The 12,549-nt window shown below is 45.5% G+C and overlaps 1 protein-coding gene across 1 annotated transcript in view; it reads left to right on the forward strand.

Moving 5' to 3' along the window:
- The window catches only part of LOC146835365 (G protein-coupled receptor 54-like), a 240,338-nt gene that overhangs the window by 23,974 nt on the left and 203,815 nt on the right, over positions 1-12,549 (forward strand). The gene's annotated exons all lie outside the window — the stretch shown is intronic.

The following is a 12,549-nucleotide window of genomic DNA, read 5'->3' on the forward strand; positions in this document are numbered from 1 at the left end:
ATACAAAGCAGACTTAACCTGTTCCCTTTTGATGCAGCTAGATCACTTTAGCACTAGGTGGCACCAAATGACTAACTTCCCTTTCACCAGCCTCCATTTCCCTAATTGCAAGCTGCTTTTTGATTGCAAACGAAAGAGAATCCCCATAAAATGTTTGGGCCCTTGGCTCTCAAGGGCTTCTGACAAGCTCCCTGATAGGACATCCCTGCTGGCTGTCTCAGGTGTCATTGAATCAGTGGTGAATGCTGGGCTCTGCCTTCTCCATCCTACTGAGGGGAGTCATTGACTGCTGTTCAAGGTGTCACATCAATGTCCCTGATCCCTGTGGCTGACAGTAAATGACTGGGGTATTACAAGGCATGGCTGTTAAACTTGAAGAGCCTGATCTTAGAACAATCACTAATACAATTGGAACACTTGAGTAGTCACTTCTTGTAACTCTTGTCCTTATGTTACTCATGTGCCATTATTTGGCTGGATAAACTCTAGGGACCAGATTTATCATTGGATTGCGTTGCCCTTGCATCACACAAGGTGTTGCAAGAGCAACGCAATACTAAAGTCAGATTTACCAAGCAGCGCAAGGCCACCTTGCATGACCCCGCGTTGCTTGGTAAATCTGGAGTAACGAAGTGCAGTGCAAGTCACTGCCTTGCGTTACTCTGCTCTGGGGAGCCCTTCCATGGGTGGCGCATGGATGCTCTCACGCATCCACGCATCGATTTAGATGCGATCCCAGATTTACCAACATTAGCAAACCTGAGAATGCGTCAAAAGGCTACACTTCCCGAGGTGAATCGCAATGAAGAGAAATATATATATTTTTTTCCTTGTTCTTTCCTCTTTCTGTGCATGCTGAATTCTGCGTCCCTTCCTGCACAAAAACAATCCTGTCTGCAAAGCAGGGACCCCTGCACCATGGTGCAAGGGTGTCTGTGTTGGCACTAGGCAGCAGATTGTGCACCAGCGCAGGCAGAGAGAAGGAATGTGCCATATATTGTTAAGTATGGGACATTCCTGTCCTCCCCCTTTCACGCAGCACAGCAAGTTGTCTTGTTATGTTGCATGAAAGTTTGATAAATCTGGCCCTAAGCATTATTTAACGACAAATTATTCCTTTGTGATCTTGTTAGCAGTTTTCAAATTAAGCTCCCCATTCAAAGTTACTTATTCACACATCCTGACAGACCGTAGGAATGGGTGAGCTGGGCTCATCCCCGGGGCCCCAATATTCCACAGAGTGAAGATGCAGGGGCTCTAAGAAGGGGTGAAAGAAGCCCCGTTAACTCGTAAATGGTCTTTTAAAGACCTGTGAGGTGCTCGGGTGCGGCTGTGTGTGTGCCCGGGAAGCTGTCTCAGCCGGGCTGAAACACACGACGGGGTTGGGGGCTGAAGCCCTTTGAGCCCAATGGGCGTTGCGCGCCTGCATACATCTTACATGGTCCTTCTGCAGCCTTCCTTGGGATCAGTGCACATGCTCTTGGCCTGCTATATTTCTCAGGATATAAAACCTTTGGTCTAAATATGTGATGGTCTCTGTCGCCCTCCTGAGGTTATTGCATGTGCTACAATATATCTTAAGATCTTATGCCTGACTCCAAAGGCTGTTCAAGAATGGCCCATTTTATTATTTAGATGAGCACACATTAAGGCCTTTTAAGGTTCCTCTTTTATTCATGCTTATGGAAGGGAGGGGTCCTTGGTACTTGCCCCACGGCTACAGGACAGAGTCGCATAAGGTACATTTCTTTTCCCTCACAGAGTTTATAGGAAGGAAACCTTTCTGCTTCCTGGTGTTAGCTTTGCCACCAGTCTGAATACCTTGATGAACTGTGCGAGGCTTCATCTAGGGATGCTTATCATTTCACCCCCCTTTGTTTTGCCCATTTCTGCTACTTGTCTGGTCCAACAGCGCCTGCAGGGTCCGGCACCCGTCACTGTCCTAGGGCTCTGGTTCAGGGGAGTCCAGGAGGTCCGTTGTGTTTGGTTGTGTGTGCTAATGCCTCATACTACACATTAGCTACAACAGTACCCAGTAATGTATAGTTTAATAAAGATTCTTATTGAATCGTGGCCAGTGACACGTGTAGAGAGTTGAGTGTGTGCTGTGCTGTTTCTTTGGTTCTTCTGGGGTGTGTGGATGTCTATCGTTTATCTTATGGTTTTTGTTCAGGTCGGAGGAATCCTTAACCAATTAAGCACCTTCAATTCAATCCTGTGCACACCTGTGTTTGGCAAATTTAAGTGAACTTGTTCTAAATAGTTGATTAGTAGGTTGCCAGAGAGTAAGGGTTTGTTGTTGTGGGGGCAACTCTTAGCCCACTCTATGATTTGGTGCTGTGCACATCCCCCTGCCAGGGAGGCGTGTGTGATGCACTGTGCAGGTGTAGGGTGTGTTATATTCCATATAGGTTCCTTATGTAGGCATAGGTAACTTCACAACCTTTCACCGATATTCTTCCCTACATTACATACATAACGGTTCTTAGGCACTGACCTTTTACCTAGATACGACACTGCATTCAAAACGCGTGTTTTTCCCTGGTTCGATACTCATACAATATTCATGAGGCTTCTTGGAAGCACAGCAGGACTCACAGCAGGACGAGCACCTCCTGTATAATATCTATGTTAAAGTTCAAGCCCAACGTCATCCTTTAGGCCGACAGAGTAACACAGCAAGGGAGGAACCCTGGGGAACCCGTGGGTATATATACATCATGTCTTGCTTAGAGACACAGAGGAGACCGTGACTTCCTGGCTGACACACTGACCAGAGACGCTGAGGTTCCTGCATGCAGACGCTCCAGCTCGCGGTGGTCTAACATCCCTCACGGGGTGTCCAACTCGAGACCAGGACGGGGTCCCATATTCTCTCCTTACTCAGATAATGGGGTTGACTAGATCCTAGAGGGATTCTTGGCATAATGCATAACACCTACACAGATGCTAGGTACCTTTAGTTACATCTAGTCAGGGAGCATCATAGGAGTACGCACTTTCTTATCATGTGTTTTATGTACTGGTATATATTCATGATTACTGCAAAATGGTAGAACTGTACCATCCCTTTACTTTCGTAGTACTGCTAACCATATATCTCTGCTACTGTCTAATGGTTTTTCGGGCATATCTATTTTACACTAGAATAACAACTGTTCAGTAAATCCTTATTGAAACGCCCAGACTGTTTATTCTGTGTATCTCTGAGACCAACTAAGTGAGCACGAATGACTGAGCGAAAAGTAGTATATTGTTTCCACAATCCTGAGGGATCAGGGTTGTCATGTTCTGAGGTTGCCAGACACTATTCTCTCCCCGATAAGAGGAGATTCGAGTGGCACTGTTAGCTAGCCAATGCAAACAGGCTAACATATCCAGTGGGGGTGCTCGGAACCAGTCTGCCACCTAACCCACAGTCAGGGCCGGACTGGCCGTAGCAGCACCGGGCAATCCCCCGGTGCGCCGCATGGTTGGGGGCCGGTTTTGGGCCCCTGGGGGGCGCTTTTGTTACAGGGCCGTTATTGCAGCGTAGCTGCAAACTCGGCCCTGTAACAGAATCGGCCGAAAACCGGCCCTTGCAAAGAGCTCGGCGGGGCCGGCCGAGCACTTTGCCAGGGCCGGTTGTGGTTCCCAGTCCGGCCCTGCCCACAGTTTATGTTATCCAGAACGTGCAGATCCTGTATAGGATATACCTGACTACATGACAGGTGATTGGTCGTGATGTGGTCTACTTATCTTCCCAAAGGCCTGCAGCTGTCCACATTCATTGAAATTTTAGTTTCTGTTTCTTGTTTTTCTGCCACGAGTTGCTGCGCATGCGTGTGACCTGCCTCCGTTTAAGTGGAGCTGAATTGTTTATTATGGAAAAGAGTGTTGCATGCAATGCCCCGCCCGGAGTTTCAGAAAGGGGTTGGAACACCGTGTTGGCGAGGTGAACATTTAGTTTTTATTAAAAATAAAACAGAATAAAAAATGATGACTCTGCCACTATGACATTTTGTTGAGGCAAAGCAGTGCTCAGGATCATGGGAGGCGAAACTGATAAACAGCAGAGCAAAGCCACACACTTGATTTGATTTTATATTTGTTAAGCACACAAACCATCCCCGGGGGAATCTCTCAGCAGCAGAGCAGTCTGAAGCAGATATATGTTCCATAAAATATCAAACAACCACGTTATCAAGGATTTCTTAAAAAGGATTGTGTTCGGGCAAGAGCGGAGGGGCAGAGGTAACTGGTTCCAGTATTTGGGGGCCAAATATGAAAAAGACCGACCACCAAATCTAGTTCAATGGATACGTTTTGGGCATAGTAGTAGAAGCTCGCTGGATCTGAGCTGAAGAGATGGGATATAGGGCTGCAATTTATTTTTGAGATAACATGGTCCCTTCCCATGTGATGATTTAAAAACCAGGCACAAAAGTTAGAAGAGCGCAGGTTTTATATGGGGAGCCTTTGAAAGGAGCGCTATAGTGGTGCACATGAGTGTCGTGGAGGAAAATTACAGACAAGGCGAGCTGCCGTGTTCTCTACAACCTGAAGTCTGGAAAACAGACCTTCATTCATTCCAACCATCAGTGAATTCCCATGGTCTAGGCGACTTACAATTAGGGCCTGAACCAGGGTTTTTCTGCTATTTAGGGGCTCCAATGAAAAGCCTTTCTAAGCATGTGCAGTAGACCAAAACACATTCCAGAAATGGCTTTGACATGTTCACTCATGGAGAGATTGTCATCCAGAATAGTGCCCAAGCTTTTGATAGATGTTTAGGTCTCACGTCTAGCGATTCAGTGCGCAGCCCTGCTCGCGCAGCGAGAGTCCTTTTGTCCAGGGTTTTAAAACGGAGCCTGGAATCGCACACGCTTGTGCGTGTGCTTTTCCTTTTGGCTTCCGCGAATGGCCTTTGCGTGTGGGTTTTTCACAAAGACGGCACGCAATAGGCCAAAGGCGGGCACATTGCTCCGCCCATGGCCTATTGAAGTCTACGCACCAAAGGCCATGTGGTTTCAATTATCGTGCCCAGACACAGGCGCGAGGATTGAAACCACATGTTCGCTGTGGCGCACGCGCGCGCACCACTCACGGCCATCTTTTTTACAATAGCGATCGCAAAATTGCTTTCACTGCCGCTTGTTACTTGTTGAAGATGATGCTGGTACATTGAGCCTTAGGTCAGTGGAGATCACGGTTTGTGAGCATGAGATCAGTTGAGACTATTGGAGCTTGCCTTATGGGTGTCACTGTCAATTTAGTGGAGGAGTCGATGACTGCTCCCTAATTGTTAATTCAGACCGCCACGCATACAGTGTCGGATTATTGAAAAGATCTGTTCTGTTCAAGAGCAGAAGCAATGTGAACATATTCATCGTTCTGAAATGCCGAGAATCGGTGGGGGATTTATATCAAAAGAATACCTGAAATGGAAGAGGAATTATTGTGTTTGTATTTTCAGAGAAACTGTTGCATTGATTAGTTAATTAATTGATTGGACAATCGGCTTTTCAATAAGGCTCTAATTGGATTTGGTGTATAACTCACGGATGAGATACAAAGCCTTCAGGGAATCTCCTGAGATTCTGTAAAGTGCTTTTATAAATCACTGTCAACTTAACAGAGGGGCATTTATGCATATTGTTAAATGAACACAGGTAACCTAAGCTGTCAAATTCCTGTTTACGTTTATGCAAGTGTTTAGGGACTCCTGACATTGCTACGCGTGTTAATGGAAGGATCACTCAATCACAATTCTGCAATTATTCATAAGCTCTTTAAGGAATTTAAAAACCACACCCGCTGCAACAGGTAATCCCCTGAAGAAATCAAAACAGAGCTTTGCGCAGGACAAACTATGTGAAACCTCCCACTCAGCAGCGCTGTGATTACTAAAGCTGCTTTACTGGGGCGGAGACTAGTGGCGAGAAGAGCGTCTCACGTTGTTTCACCAAAATACAGTTTTTTTTGTTCAATAGATTAACCCCTTCAGTGCCCCGCCCTTTCCCCGCCCTGTGCCGGGCGTTACATTAGCGGGCGGGGTTCATGACGAGATAGTCTCGTCATGGGCACAGCGCAACCGTGCTCCATGACGAGACTATCTCGTCATGGGCACTGAAGAGGTTAAAATGCAAAGCAGGAAATGTCACTTTTATAAGCAACGCTGCATCTCTTCATATTATAATTGACGATAACAGGCCCGGAACTGTCTCCTGGTGTGTAAATACATAGTTTTATTATTGACCCAAACGAGTACATTCAATGTATAGTGCTTTGAACGAAACAACCATGGCAGGAGTCAAACTTGTAAACCCCAGGCCGACAGTTCGTCCCTGCAAGAACATCAACCCGCTGAACTATCCAGCTGGGAAATTCAAAAGCGTAGGCTTTCTATAGATATATCCAGGGCACATTACGATACTGACCAATCTTGCAGTGATTTGAACAGGTGAACCGCATCTCATGCACACTTATCTGGAGCAGGTGCATTAACCTGCTGAGCAATCCTACTGGAATGGGTACAGGTGACATGTACAAATCGCCCAACAATTGATCTCTGCAGCTCTCGGCCTCGCTGGCACTGAGACCTGTTGCGAGTTACAGACATATGTTTCCGTGACCTGCTTTGTGTACATTTCCTCTTCAGCTTCCCACTCCAGCCTCAACTTGAGACCTGTTTTACCAAGAGTGTTCTTTCTGCTTGAAGGTCATTACTTCCGGTCCATGGAGTGTCCTGTCCTACCTCCACCAGCTCACAGATCTCCCTTAAGGCATAAAACACACTCATGCGCACACATGCATCAAAGACACACAGTCAAACGCACACACGCACACACCTAAGCGTTCTCACTGCGGTCACAGAAACATGCTGTAATGTGCACACGTCTGCATACGGACAGTGTCACACAGACACACACGTACACACCCGTGGCAAAGTCACACATACACATGCACACGCATAAGCACTGTTACAGAATTAATACAAACACACTGAAATGCACACACATGTGCACACACGTCTCTCTCTGACAGTCAAACGCACTTATAAACACTTTTACAACAGTCATACACACACTGAAATATGCACACAAGTGCACACAAACAATGTCACACACAGACACACATACATAAACATTCAACGGTCACACATACAAACACACACGTGAAGGTCTTTGATGCCTTCTGGTTCCGCCCCCCCCCCCCCCAAACCCCATCATGATGTGTTCGGGATGGTGAACATGCAGGCAGTGCCACCCTAGCATGAATTACTTTTACTGTGTGGGGAAGTTACCCAGTAACCTATGCTTCTCTGCATACGTTTTGCATCTTCAGAAAGCAGATGGAACATGCCTGCATTCGGGGACTGAAATGCAGGAAAACGCCCGGTAATTCCAGACATCACATATTATTCCACATTCAAGGCCTAAAAACTCATAATTGCACAATACAGGGGTGAACATACGAGGCAGAATGTGTCATTTCAGACCCGGTATCCATTTCCCATTGTGTTATGCAGCTCTGAAACTGTCTCTAATCTGTCAAATGTTCAACCAGGAACACAAGTCCGAATTCTGATTTCCTACTAATAAAGACTATTATTTCTGAAGCACCCCAAAAATTTCAATTGTTTGAGGAGCTAGACACTTTGGTGTTGCTATGGTGGTGCTCATTGTATTGACTTCAGAGTGATGAAAGTCTGAATCAGCCGAAGAGCGCTAGTTTGCTAGCTCTTGAATACATTGTGTGATCCTGGGCAGATCATTCTATCCGATTCCCAGAGCCTGTGTCCCTTCTAAATGGCACGATTGTGAGAACTCTGTGATGGGGCAGCACCCAGAACCAAATTCTAAACTAAAATAATGGGGTGCCCTTGGCAGAGCAGACTGAAAGCAGTTCGGGTGTTCTCACAGACCCCACCCTAGATTGTGAGACTCTTGTGAGTGATTCTGGGCTTCTATAGGAAGAAGGGATATGACGCCAGTGAGATCAGTGCAGATGGGCTGCTTCTAGTCTTCAATGCCCCTCAATTGGGTTTCAATAAAGTAATCAAAAGTTCTACATAGGTTGATGTTTCATGGTCTTTTATTCACACACAAGTTTCTTTAAATTTTTCTTTTAGCATTATTCCAATGCAGAGTCCCAATGCATTTCGGCATTAACATAACATGCCTTCATCAGGGGAAACGTTTCGAGTTAAGCGTGATGATTCTCGCGTAGTGTGCTCTGGAAGTACACTATGAAACATCAACCTATGTAGAACTTTTGATTACTTTATTGAAACCCAATTGAGAGGCATTGGAGCCCGGGGGACTCCACTCAGTTGAGTGGCGCAACCGACTTATTGTATCACATTACGCTCTTTGGTCAGAGAGCGATTCCCCGAGGACCCGACAACTATACAAACATTTGAACCTTCAAATAGCAGTGCGTCCAGCTAAATACCCCCAATCTGCTTCTAGTCTTCACATACACTCTGTGGTTTGGCGGTGAATGCAGTTATTTTCTAAGGACACAGACCCGACCTCCCCAACCACAATGGAGAGTGTGTCTTGTAAGTTTATTAGACATCAGCATGGCGCTGTTATTTCTAATTTTTGCGCGCTGCCCACTCTGCGAGGCATGCTGTAGTAGTGTATGCTATTGGAAATGTTTATAATGTTTTACGGTGACCATCGGATCCCAGGCACCTCAATGAGTAATAATTAGCAACTCATTGAGGCATCCTCCGAGTGGCGCAGATGGGTGTCTGCCGCCCCCTCCACCCCCCAGGCGCTCTCAGTGCAACCCTGACGGGTGGGCGCTCGCCCTCTAACTGGCAGCTTTTCGTGCCACTTTGGAGGAATTATGTCGCCTCTGTCACTTTAAACATCTTTTTTATCTGCTCCTAAATCAGGGTTTTCTCTTCTTCGGGAGGGGGTGCTCGGTTAATTAATTGTCAGATGTCAGCCACAACATTTGTTTTTAAAGAATGTTTTTAGGAGCTCAGATAGTGAGCGGATAAGAGCTGTGAGTTAATTAAACGCATTTTGGGAGAGGGGCTAATGTTGGGGGTGAGGGCAGAGAAGGATGTGTCGGGAGGACCGCAAAGAACTCCTGTGTGAGTGTGAAAAGAAAGTAAAACAAGCATTGGCATAGCCAATAGGTCTTGCCTTTGGGACCTTATAAGTGTTTAGCCATGCAACAGTTGATGTTGTTGCACCAAGGATATTGTGCTGCATAACTAAAAACATATAAGTTCCCAAAAGCGAGACCTATTGGCTATGCCAATGCTCTCTGTCCCCAACACACTCTTTTTTTAAAAACTTTATTAAGCGCGGCGCCGTCTTCACGGACACCGCGCTATGCAATGCAATAGGTGTTGCTTTTGTATTGTAAATAAAAATGCCTTTAAATTTTTTTAAAGGCATTGCCATTTACAATGTCTATAGCTCAAAATAATGTCATTGCGAGACCTATTATATTGCAAATGCTTGTATTATAGGGCACATGGATATACAAGAATCGTTGTTGATTGTTTTAAAAAATATCGTTCATAGTGTGTCTTTTGTAAATTTAAAATTTAAATTCGTTTTCCTCCAGTTTGGAGACTTTTGAGAAGAGGTATTTCGTTTTCTATTTGTTTCTGCAACGATAGAAATGTGGACACTAGATTTCAATTTCTATTGGTTTGGCGATGCAGGCATTACACCCGAGCATCGCATTCTACCAGTGCACTTTACCCTCCATAGTTCTCATTTTAAAGGGAAAAAGCACTGGTGTTTTATGGTGTTTTTTCAAGACGTGTGATGCATTATTTACATGCCGATTGATTTCATGGCTCGGCTCGTACTTTGCCTTATGGCTAGAGATGCCGACTTAAGAGCTGGGGAACCAGGTTCCAGCCTATCCGTGGGCTCCGCATCCTGTGATCCTGGACAACTCACTTACCCTCCTGTGCTTACCAAAAATGAATTGGTCCTTGTGTAAAGTGTAACGTAACTGATGCTCATTTAAAGTGCTCTAAAACCTACAGGTCGAGTTTCTGCTATATAAATCTGCATTTAAAAAAAGCCAGACTCCTAACTTTGCTCTCCCTTGCTTCTTCCTAGAAATTCAACAGCCTGTCCTTCTCTATACCACCCTTTGTTGTTACTTTTTAACACAGTTTATTTATCAAAAACTTTAGAATGTTTTTACCAAAAATGATCACATACAGCTAGTCCATAAAAACACACGACGGAAGAACTTCAGGGATTATTATGTATGGTTTAAGAAATGTATAACGGTTCAGAATCATTAGTTATACTAAATAGGCATTTGAAATGCAATAGGTCTATCATTAATGAATGTCTGAGCTATTGGCGTTGCTAATAATAATGCAACGCCAATAACTTAAACTTTCAGTAATGCAAGACCTATTGCATTACAAATGCTTGTTTTGGCGTTGGAGGAAGTCCAAGTTCAGTTGGCCACCATTCCTCAGACTAAGTTAAATTATCCTTACATGAAAAGTAGGACCTCCCTCTTACTCGAGTTAAGCTGCAAGAAGTTGACAGCCATCCATGATGCCATTTTTAAAATACAATGTTTGAATTTAACTTTAGCAAGTTCCAGATTTTACTCCATAGTGATGATCAATTGAGTATCATCAGTATATGAGATTGTGTCAATGCCGCATGACCTGATAAGTCTGGCATGGGGAGTCACATATATGTTAAAAAGAGAAGGGCTCAGGATCGATCCCTGAGGCACCCCTTTATCCAGAGCCATGAATTTAGAACAATAGGAATCAGTTTGTACACTATGAGTTTGATTAGATAAAACATTTTCCATCCATTTCAGAGCTTTGCCACCAACACCAATCTCCTTCAATCTTTGAATTAGACTTGGGTGGGAGATGGTATCAAAAGCCGCTGAATCAGCATAGCCGAATTCCCTTGATCTAGCGTGAGTCGGATTGTGTCGGTGACCTCAGCTAACGCAGACTCCGTGCTATGAGACACGGAAGCCTGACTGGGAGGGTTCTAACATAGAGTTGGATTCCAAATAAGATACCAGTTGGTTTTCCAGTGATTCTGAAACTTTGGCAATATGAGGAAGCATTGATTTGGGCTTACAGTTCTGCATATCTTTGGGATCTGCCATAGGTTTTTTAAGAATGGGAGAGTTGACAGCTTAAACGAAAGATTGCACAGATCTGTGATAGAGGCATGAGTGATTGGGGCCAGAGTAGTAATGACAGATCCAAAGGAGACCCAGATTCGATTCTATTTAACCTATCCAAAACTTGAACAGGAGTAGCAGAAAAAGACAGCAGAGTGGAGGACTGAGAGTCAACACAAACATCGGGAGAGACTAATTTTGTTGATGCCCAATTATTTGAATGAGATAGATAGATAGATAATATTAATCTGTTCAAATTGAGCTGCCAGGTCATTTCAAAACACCTGTGATGCTGGGATAGTGGAACTACAGGTGGATGGATCGGTAAATTCTTTAAAAATGTTAAAAAGCTCTTCTGAGAAATGTTTGCAGAATTAATTCTGTTCACTATGTGAGTTCTTCTTGTGATGTTGCAGGTTTTAAGATATTTCCTTAATGCCCTTTTGATGGTAAGTCTATCCTCCGCTAATTTGGGGGCATATTATCAAGAAACAGAGTTAAAATTATCGCCGCCTTAGCGGCAGACAACTGCCGCTAAAGCGGCGATAATGGGCTTGATAATATGCAGCAGAGAATTCCAATAGAAGCCCATATTGGCACCAAAACATCAATCAATCAATCAATCAATACATTTATAGAGCGTGCTACTCACCCGTGAGGGTCTCAAGGCGCTGAGGGGAGGGGGGTGCTGCTACTGCTCGAAAAGCCAGGTTTCCTGAAGGTGAGATGGTCCTGGGTCAGTCGTAGGTGGGTGGGTAGGAAGTTCCACGTCTTGGAAGCCAGGTAAGAGAATGATCTTCCTCCAGAGGTGGTTCTGCGAATCCGTGGTATGCTGGCGAGGGCGAGGCTGGCGGAGCGGAGCTGGCGGGTTGGAGTGTGGAACGGAGGCGGCTGTTGAGGTATTCGGGGCCCGTGTTGTGGAGCGCTTTGTGTGCGCGGGTGAGGAGCCTGAAGGTGATCCTTTTGCTGACAGGGAGACAGTGCAGTTCTCTCAGGTGGGCAGATATGTGGCTGTGGCGAGGGATGTCGAGGACGAGTCGTGCGGATGCGTTCTGTATGCGCTGGAGCCTTTTCTGAAGTTTGGCTGTGGTTCCTGCGTAGAGGGCGTTCCCGTAGTCCAGTCGGCTGGTGACGAGGGCCTGGGTGACCGTCTTTCTGGTTTCGGTAGGGATCCACCGGAAGATCTTTTGGAGCATGCGGAGGGTGTTGAAGCATGAGGATGAAATGGCGTTGACTTGCTTGGTCATCGTGAGGGAGGAGTCCAGGTTGAATCCCAGGTTGCGTGCGTGGTTCGTGGGTGTCGGCGCGGTGCCCAGTGCTCTGGGCCACCAGGAGTCGTCCCAGGTGGATGGGGATGGTCCGAGGATGAGGACTTCCGTCTTGTCTGAGTTCAGTTTGAGACGGCTGAGTTTC

This window comes from Triturus cristatus, chromosome 4_2, assembly GCF_964204655.1.
Source record: "Triturus cristatus chromosome 4_2, aTriCri1.1, whole genome shotgun sequence".
Taxonomy (NCBI): domain Eukaryota; kingdom Metazoa; phylum Chordata; class Amphibia; order Caudata; family Salamandridae; genus Triturus; species Triturus cristatus.